Raw genomic sequence first — 9,702 nt, 5'->3', positions numbered from 1 at the left:
GGCCGCTAGCAAATGAAGCAGCAGCTGGCACCGGAAAGGACGGGGTGCAGTAAGTGGGGAGCCAGGGGGTTGGGACCCCGGTGGCCAAGTCACGTCAGCAGAGGGCAGCCAGGCACAGGGCTGGAAGGGAGAAAGTCCAGGGCAGGAAAGACAAATAGCAGGGAGGTAAGGTGGGGGGGGGGGGCGAGAATATCTTTTATTGGACCAACTTCTGTTGGTGAGAGAGACAAGCCTTGGAGCTCCACCGAGCTCTTCTTCCAGCCTGTTAATGGGCCCTTGAAATCTGAGCTAACTCCTTGGGCTAAACCATTTGTTCCACCTTGTATGGAGCTGGGACGCTCGGAGGTAGTTTCCCCAGGACCAACGTGGCTACAATGGTGCCGCATGCAGAGATAAGCCACGTTTCCACGACCAAATTCTGTGGCGTTAATTCCGTCGGCACGCAGCCACCGCGGTTCCGTGCGTGGCTCCTGGTGTCAGCCAGCCTCACCCGGACCGCTGGTCCAGATTGTACTGTCAGGACGGGGCACCGTGGGACGGGTCAGGCAAGCCAGCAACAGTCGACGGACGCATGGCAGCATCTGCGCTGACCTAATGACTTTGCCCGGGATGCCCCATCGCTCGGGGAGGTGGGGTTACAAATCGGCAACGAGAGGCACTTACGTTGGCGGGAGCCCAGCTTAAGGGAAGACACCTCCACACCTCGGTTGACGCAAGGCAGCTTACACCTAACCCTGCAGTGTGGACCAGGCCAGGGACAGCCATGAAGGGGACGCTGCCTTGAAGGAGGACAGATGGTGTCATGCTCAGGAAGATCAGTGCAATTCAACAAGAGGAAAAATCACTACGGATCTAGGGAATTATTAGCAAACTGTGAGAAAGGCACAGCAAGAATGAAAGGCGAGTGGGATCAGCAGTAATGAAAGATAAGCTGTAATTAATGAGACCCCTCAGTCCTCATTCTCAAAGGAAACCTCCAAACCACAATCAGAACTTCAGCTTGGCTAAGAATCGTGGTCTTAATAAACCCGGATTTACAGCTTGTTATAACAATCTGGTACCCACTACCCCCCTTCGTTTGTCCTGTGACTGCAGGGGTGTTAATGGGCCACTTCCCTTGAATGGTTCCTCCTATTATGTGTTAACTACTTATGCTAAACAATCTGTCCCACCTTGTATTTAGCTGTGATCCTCTGCCTGCTATCCCCAGACCAGAGAAAGAGCTCTGGGGAGGTCCAAAGCTTAGCTCTCGCTCACCAGCGGATGTTGGTCCAATACAAGATGTTACCTCCCCCACCTTGGCTCTGCCATTAAAAAGCAAAAGACTTCAGAAACCAGGTGGAATCAAGCTGTAGCAAAAGTAAGGAAATAGTGTGGTCTGTAAAACACAAAACCCGGACAGCGGCTGAAGGCAGAGACAGGAATATTGAAATTGTCAGCAAGCAAATGGACTGTCAGCAGGAAAGCAGCCAAAGGAGAATTGTTCTTGTAGAGAAGCCAACACATCGCACCCAGGCAGATCTGTCTTCATTTAAGCTGGGCTCAAAACAGTAAACAAGGATTGCACAAGAGGGCCGTTCAGCAGAGAACTAACATCTGACAAACTTTCCCTCCACGCTCTTGGCTTACCGAGGCTGAAAATTGAGCGTGTGAGAAGGGAAGGGCGGGTTTGTGTATTTCCTAATTCCAAATCCTGTTCTTTCGTCAATGTAAAGTGTTACCGATCAAGTGAGTTTCATTAAGATGACAGGAGTTAATATGCTGTGGAGAACAGTTTGCGGCAGTGGTTCTCAACCAGGGGTACGCCTTCCAGGGGGTACATCAACTTATCTAGATATTTGCCTAGTTTTACAACAGGCTACCCAAACAGCCCTAGTGAAGTCAGTGCAAGCTACAGTTTCATACAGACTGTCACAGAGTAACCGGGCGATGCTCTGGAACTAGTCCCTACGAAGCCAGTCAGGACTCTACGGGAGCCTCCTCTCTCTGAGCAGACTGTCTCCAGGGCAAGAAATTTACACAGCTTCCGCCTTCCTGGGTCTGACCTCGGAGCATTCAGCATCCTCTGCCCCTCCGTGAGCTTTCCGCAGCGAGTCTGCCCTGGCGAGGCTCCTGGGGAAGTCCTGCACCCCACCTCTGCAGTCAGACATGACTCTCAGCCAGCCGGTAAAACAAAAGGTTTATTCATCGACAGGAACACAGTGTGGAACAGAGGCTGTTGGCACAGAAATCAGTGACTTTCAGCCAAGTCCATCTCGGGGGGAGGGGAGCCCAGGGCCAGGTCTCTGGCCCTCCCCTGGTGCCCCACTCCAGTCGAGACTGATTCGCTTCCAGCTGCCCGGCCCCTGCCCTGCCCATTGCTTCTCCTCCAGCCTTTGCCTCGCTTCCCGGGCCAAGAGTCACCTGGTCACATCCCCCTCCTGGGTCTCAGGTTATGAAGGGGTAGCCATAGCGTTCATGCGGGCAGCTGGAGCAGCCCCCGTAAAAGTCACACCTCCTTATTCCCACCACCTAGACATTGGTGCAATACACAGGGAAACTGAGGCACACCCAGCATTCATGCAAAACAGTAAGACTCTCATAGGCTCACATGCAACATAACAAGGGGGACTCCCCACTTGGTCACACAGACAGTGACTTGTTTATACTGTTCTAAGTATTACACACTAAAACATAAGTACAGTCGGGGGGTGGCGAGTTGTGTGGGCCCATGGGGCCCGGGCTCCAGCAATATTCAGGGCCCGGGGGCCCGGCTCCACCTATGTTTGGGGCCAGGTCGCTCCCCCGGCCCCACCTGCTGTCCCCCCTGCACCTTCCCCAAGTGTCCCCCGGCCCCCACTTGCTGCCCCCCCGTGCACCTCCCCTGGCCCCCGGAGCGTCCCTGCCTCTCCCCTGCAGCTCCACGCTGACTCCACTCTGCCGGCTCCCAGCATCAACTGGTGCCGCAGGGTCCTAGTGCCCCCCATCGATCGTGGCAGGGCAGGCTGCCCTGACCCTGCCCTTCCACCTCAGACCCTTCCCTTTTCCAGCGGGACCCTCCACCAGCAGCCCCATCCCTCACCCCCAGTGAGGCTACAGTAAGGGGCAGCAGCAGGGAAGGAGGGGCACATGTGATGGCAGCCCCCCCCCCCCCCAGCACCCGTCACAGGGGAGGCAAGGGGGCTTCCTGGACCTGAGACGGGCCCATGGAGCACGTGCAGTGACAATGGTGTGGGGTGAGGGTGCTGCCCGGGGGGAGAGGGGGGCCCCTCCCCCACAGCTCACTGCTGCGGGCGGGGAGAGGGCTGTGGGGAGTCCTGCTCTCTGGCCCCAGCCCCGGGGCAGCCTGCCTGCACCCCAAACCCATCCTCAGCCCTGCCCCACCCCAGAGCCCACACCCCCAGCCAGAGCCCTCACTCCCCCCGCACCCCAATCCTCTGCCCTAGCCCTGAGCCTCTCCAGCACCCCAAACTCCTCATCCCCAGCCCTGCCCCACCCCAGAGCCTGCACTCCCAGCCAGAGCCCTCACTCCAACCCTCTGCCCTCATCCTGAGCCTCTCCAACACCCTAAACCCCTCATCCCCAGCCCCAGCCAGAGCCCTCACTCCCCACCCCGCACCCTAACCCTCTGCCCCAGCCCTGAGCCCCCTCCTGCATCATGAACCCCCCAGCCCCACCCCCCAGCCCTCACCCCAACCCTCTGCCCTAGCCCTGAGCCCCCTCCCACACCCCAAACCCCTCATCCCCAGCCACACCCCAAATCCCTCATCCCTGCTCCCCCTCCCTCTGCACCCCCTCCCATCCCCAAACTCCATCCCAGAGCCTGCACCCCTCACCCCCTCCTGCACCCCCACCCCCTGCCCCAGCCCAGAGCCTGCACCCATCACCCAAACTCAATCCCAGAGCCTGCACCCCAGACCCCCTCCCCCACCCAAACTCCCTCCCAGAGCCCAACCTCTCACCCCTTTTGCACCCAAACTCCCTCCCAGAGCCTGCACACCTCCTGCACCCCAATCCCCCGCCCTAGCCCAGGGCCTGCACCCCAGACTTCCTCCCCCCACCCAAACTCCCTCCCAGAGCCTTAGGCAGGTGAGGGATGGAGTTGAGGGGGGGGGGCAGGTTCTGGGCACCACCAAAAGGTCTACAAACCTGCCACCCCTGAGTACAGAATTCACATTCCGACTGATTCATTTCATAATTAGATGGTAAAAATGAGCAAGCCGGCGACCGGTCCGTACTCGTGTGGCTGGGACGCTCTTGTATTTTTAGGTCTGATTTTGTCAGCAAGTCGTTTTTAAGGGAGGTGAAAGGCGGGGGCAGGCCAGCCAGGTCAGACACCTGAAAGGGGTACGGTCATCTGGGAAGACTGAGAGCCCCTGGATTACCGTACAGCCCTAAGCAGCGGCTCCGGCAGAAACAACGGACTCTGATTTGCGCCCCACGCCAGGGAGTCCTCCTTGACGCTAGCTGATGGCGATTAAAAATCATTTGGCCTCTCTGTTGTCTCTCCCTCCCCTTATGGCCCCGTGCAGCCCTGCCCCTGGCGGGGTGGCCCTTGGAGCGCAGAGCACCCCAGGGACAGGTACCTGGTTGACACCAGGCTCTCCTGTGAGCAGAGGCCCTTGTCATATGCTGGAGCTCACCGCCCCCTGCTGGCCGAAGTGCGAAACAGCACCCCCAGGAACGCTCTGGCAGAACTATCTGGCCCAGCCAGCTCACTAAGGGGGGGCCGTCCCGCATTTAACCCGTTGGGGGTTAAAGGACTGGCGGGGGCTGAGGGGAGTCACAGGCTGAAGACCGATCCCAGAAAGGGGGATGGGTCCCAGAGAGCTAGATGAATGGGGGAGCTGGAGAAATGGAGGGGGGCGAATGCTGAGTGGGAGAGAAAGGAGGAAGGATGATGAACAGAAATAGGACCCAGACAGGGGAAGGGAGAGAAATGCACCCAGATGAGCCCTAGGGTGGGGAGCCCCATGGGTTTGTAGGAAAGGGGTGGCAGAATTAGGGGGCAGAAGGGTGTGGTGTAGTGGGCAGATCACTGGACTGGTAATGAGGACTGCTGGGTTCCTTTCTGTGCTGCCCAACTGACCCGCTGGATGGCGTAGGGCATGTTCCTTCCCTTCTTTAGGCCTTAGTTTTCTTCCTGCTTTCTGTCTGTCCAGACAGACTTTGGGGCAGGGACTGTCTCTTGGTTCTCACTTTGTGTCTGTGCAGCGCCCGGCATGACGGGGCCCTGATCTTGGTCAAAGTGTGTCTGGGCGGCGTCCGGCATGACAGGACCCTCATCTTGGTCACTGTGTGTCTGGGCAGCGCCCGGCGCGACAGGACCCTGATCTCAGTCACTGTGTGTCTGTGCAGCGCCCGGAGTGACGGGGCCCTGATCTCGGTCACCGTGTGTCTGTGCAGCGCCCAGCGCGACGGGGCCCTGATCTCGGTCCCTGTGTGTCTGGGCCGCGCCCGTCGCGACGGAACCCTCATCTCTTTCACCGTATGTCTGTGCAGCGCCCAGCGCGATGGGGCCCTCATCTCGGTCACCATGTGTCTGTGCAGCGCCCAGAGCGACGGGACCCTCATCTCGGTCACTGTGTGTCTGGGCGGTGCCCGGCGTGACGGGGCCTTGATCTCGGTCCCCGTGTGTCTGTGCAGCGCCCAGCACGATGGGGCCCTCATCTCGGTCCCCGTGTGTCTGTGCAGCACCCGGCATGATGTGTTTCCATCTCCAAGCTCTGTTGACTCCCATATGCACCAACACAAATAATCCTAATAACGTGCTGATCCCGATCTCATGCTAATATTACAGCTGTGGTCACTCATCTGGGCCAGGTTCTTCTCCCATTTACACCAGGGTTAATGGGCATGACTCCGCATCTGCCCTACTCTCACTGCCTTGCTGCTCTGCCATGCACGTGCCCTGCAGGGCTCGGAGCAGGGCTGGTAAGGGGGATGGCTGGGGGCCAGTAAGAGATTTAAAGGCAGCGCCAGTCGCATTTTGACAGCATATCAAGGTGCCCTGGCAGAGGGCAGTGACTGCATCCAGCACCACAATACCAGGGAGGGGAGAGGCCACCCCCAAGGCACGGGCAGCCCTGGGTGGGGTGCTGAGGCAGAAGGCTGGCGCTGGGGGCACAGAGGGGGGCAGTCTGCGTCTATCCCAGGGGAATTCAAGCTGGAAATGGCCTGCTCCATCATACAGCAGGGAGGCAGCGTGTCCGGGGGCTAGAGCTGGGGGCACCAGAAGTCAAGACGCCTGGGTTCCAGCCTAGGTCTGGGAGGAGAGTGGGGCCTAGCGGTTAGAGGAAAGGCCTGCCTGGGATCTGCCCCTGGCTCGGACACTACTGTAGACGGTTCACCAGGCAGGGTGGATCATTTCAGCGGCTGGATTCCTAGCCGAGCGTGGGGGGTGGTGCTGTGGGGAGGGGGGGGATGGGGCAGAGGTTGCCTAAGAGCACAGCCGTCTCCTCTGTATCCTTTCACAGCAAGAGCCACTCCCCAGAGCTGGGGCCACCTCTGTACAGCCCTGAGCGCAGCAGGGCCCAATCCCCACCCAGCTCGCCAGCGGGGCCTGATCTGCCTCATGGCTCTCCCTAGCCCAGGCAGGTGTCCCGCGAGGCAAGGGTTAACCCCAAGCAGCCAGCCCGGCTTGCCAGCAATGAGCCCTTTTCAGTTTGCTCAGCCCTGCATGACCCAGCCTCTTGGGAAAGCCATGACCTTGGCTGTTCTTTTCTCTTCTCTCCTCCTGTCCTTTCGGGACCGCTCCCACCCATGGGACACAGCCCCCCGCCCCGGAGTTAGCAAACACAAAGAGGCTTTATCCGGCTGTTGGGCTAGGGAAGGGGGCCAAGGGCTTCTGTTTACATTGCCATTAAATAAACAGGCGGGGGTGGGTCTGTGTGGGGGGAGGGGGATGCAGGAGTTAAAATTAGGGGGAGATCGGGGGGACCCCGCTGCAGGGGAGACAAAGCTCCCCTGAGAATGCTCCCCCTTGCTCTGGGGAATGGACATTTCTTTCCAAGTCAATTTCGTGCTGGTGAAACTGACATCCGATCGGGTTCCCATCTGATGGAGTGCGGAGGGGCGGAGTCTGACAGTTCCCCCACGTCACGAGTTTGTTGGGTCTCCTTCCACTCCCTCGCGTCGCCTACCACAAACCATCCTGAGGGGGGCCACAAGCCTGAACTCTCTACCCAGGACTGGGCCCAGACCCACCTAAGGAGAAGCTGGCTCAAAGCCAGACTTTGATCTCAGCCACACAGGGGCAATGAGGGAGGTGGGAAACTAGGGTCAAAGTTTGCCACTCCAGCCCCGTCTGCCCCTTGAGTTGCCATCAATAATAAATAATTTGCGTTATAGCAAAGTCAACCAGCAGAGTGAGAGACAGTCCCTGGCCCAAGGAGCGTCGACAGGCAAAGGGTGGGAGGGGGAAACCGAGGCACCGAGCGGGGACATGACTCACCCACAGGCACAAGCAGAGCTGGACCTACGTCCCAGGTGTCCGACATCCCTCCAGCAGCTGAACCACAAGGTCGGCCTTTCCCTAGAGAGACAAACGGGTTGATGGGAGCGTTGATCAAGCCCTATGCGCTGACAAAAGGCTGTTTTGAGACCCGGCCTGTTAGGGGGCTCCACCAGGCCTGCCTTTGCCCAGCCAGTTGAAAATAGATGCCCCCTCGCAGCCCCTGAATCCCTTCCAAGCATCCCCCTGGGGTACCCAGCCCCTGATCACGGGATCCCCACAGAAAGCCCAGCTCCTGGTCCCAAAGGAGCCATGTTCCCCAGTACACCAGTGCCACCCTAGCCCACTGCTCCTGCATCACGCATGGTGCTTGAGGTCAATCCCATAAGGACATTTCTTTTCAGGCCGACTAGAGATCCAGCCAGGAACACCAGTGAGTGATGGGAACAAACGGTGAGATACAAAGCAAAAGCGTGAAAGGTGAATTAGGGCCGACGCTTAGCACGAGTTCTCTTTCCCGGCGCTAAAGTCACCCCCAATTCTCACCCCAACGTTCAGTCTTTCGCAGCGTTTGCTGGCCCCCAGGAGCCAGGACCCTGTCTTTCAGGTCCCTCCACCCTGCACTGTACGGGATCAGTCTCTCGTCTTTATTGTTTGCCGGGTGCTTTGTAGCCCTGTTGGTCCCAGGGTATTAGAGAAGTTAGTTGGGGGAGGGAATCCCTTTGATTGGACCAGCTTTTTGGACACCAGAAATCATGGAGTGGGTCTGTGGCTCATAACAACAGTCGATAACCCACTAACCCCCCTTTGTCCTACGATTGGTGAAGTGTTAACTGCCCCTTTCCCCTGGCATGGTCCCTTGCAACACATGTTAACTGCTTACGCTAAACAATCGGTTCCGCCTGTTATTCGGCTGTGCCGCCCCGAGCCTCTTTTCCCAGCCCTGGAGAAAAGCATGAAAGCTGGTCCCTCTCACCGCCAGAGCTTGGGCCAGTAAAAGATATTCCCTCTCCCGATCTGGTCTCTTCGTCTTTATTCACAGCTGGAGCAATCCCCTCCCTGTCCTTTCCTTCCTTTTCACTTCCAAGCGGTTGCCATGTTCATAGTCTGTCTTTGATGGTTTTCCGTTAACTTTTCTGGGCCGCTGAAATGGTGGACAGTCGAGCAATTCATTCTGTAACGGGCTAGCCAGCGAGGGGGCAGACAATTCCCTCCCGCTCGCCTGGGCCATACCCGAGACCTATGATCCCCTGGTAACACACTTTCATTCCCAGGGCATAATTTCCCATACAGTTACATTACTCCTTAAATATCACCCGTATGCACATCTTACAATGACTATGAGCAGGGGCCCTACCAAATTCACAGTCCATTTTGGTCAATTTCACAGTCATCAGATTTTTAAAATCGTAAATTTCATGATTTCAGCTATTTCAATCTGAAATCTCCCAGTGTTGTAATTGGATAAAAGCATACAAAAGGCCAGATTTCACGATCCATGATGCATTTTTCATGGCCAGGAATTTGGTAGGGCCCTAACTATGAGCGTGGGTGAGTTACCAGCTTCCAGCTGAGACCCCACTCGCTACCCCGTGGGCATGAATACCGTGAAAGCTGCATATTAGGTTTAGTGAGTTTGTCAGGTCTGAGTTGCCAGTTGGCCCCCATGGGCTCTGCATCACAGGGGCCCACTGCCACGGTCGCCCCAGTGAATTCTGGGGCATCCAGCCATACTGCCCAGTGCCAATGCTGAAAGCAGGGGATTCTGGGTAATGTCCTACTGCGAGGCGTTGCATTGTAGGAAGGGGAACCCAGCAGGAGCCCAGCAACAAGAGCTCCACGGCGATGTCAGTGACACCCTAACAGCGGGGTCAGGGGCTGTGAGTGGCATTCAGACTGGGGAATGCTACGAGAAAGTTGCCGGGGTGCGGGATTCGCTGGCTCGGGGGTGGGGTGGGGCTGGGGGCAGGGAATGGGACACGGGGCCTTTCCCCTCTAGGGGTGCCAGCTCCGATCCGGCCCCAGGGCAGGGGACTGGCTGGTGGGGAATGGCACCTCTAGGGGTGCCAGCTCCGATCCGGCCCCAGGGCGGGGGACTGGCTGGTGGGGAATAGGATATGGGGCCTTTCCCCTCTAGGGGTGCCAGCTCCGATCCAGCCTCAGGGCCGGGGACTGGCTGGTGGGGAATGGGATATGGGGCCTTTCCCCTCTAGGTGTGCCAGCTCCGATCCAGCCCCAGGGCGGGGGACTGGCTGGCGGGGAATGGGATG

The sequence above is a fragment of the Natator depressus genome, chromosome 23, assembly GCF_965152275.1.
Source record: "Natator depressus isolate rNatDep1 chromosome 23, rNatDep2.hap1, whole genome shotgun sequence".
Lineage (NCBI taxonomy): Eukaryota > Metazoa > Chordata > Testudines > Cheloniidae > Natator > Natator depressus.
The sequence above is the reverse complement of the archived record's forward strand: the minus strand, read 5'-3'. Positions refer to the sequence as shown.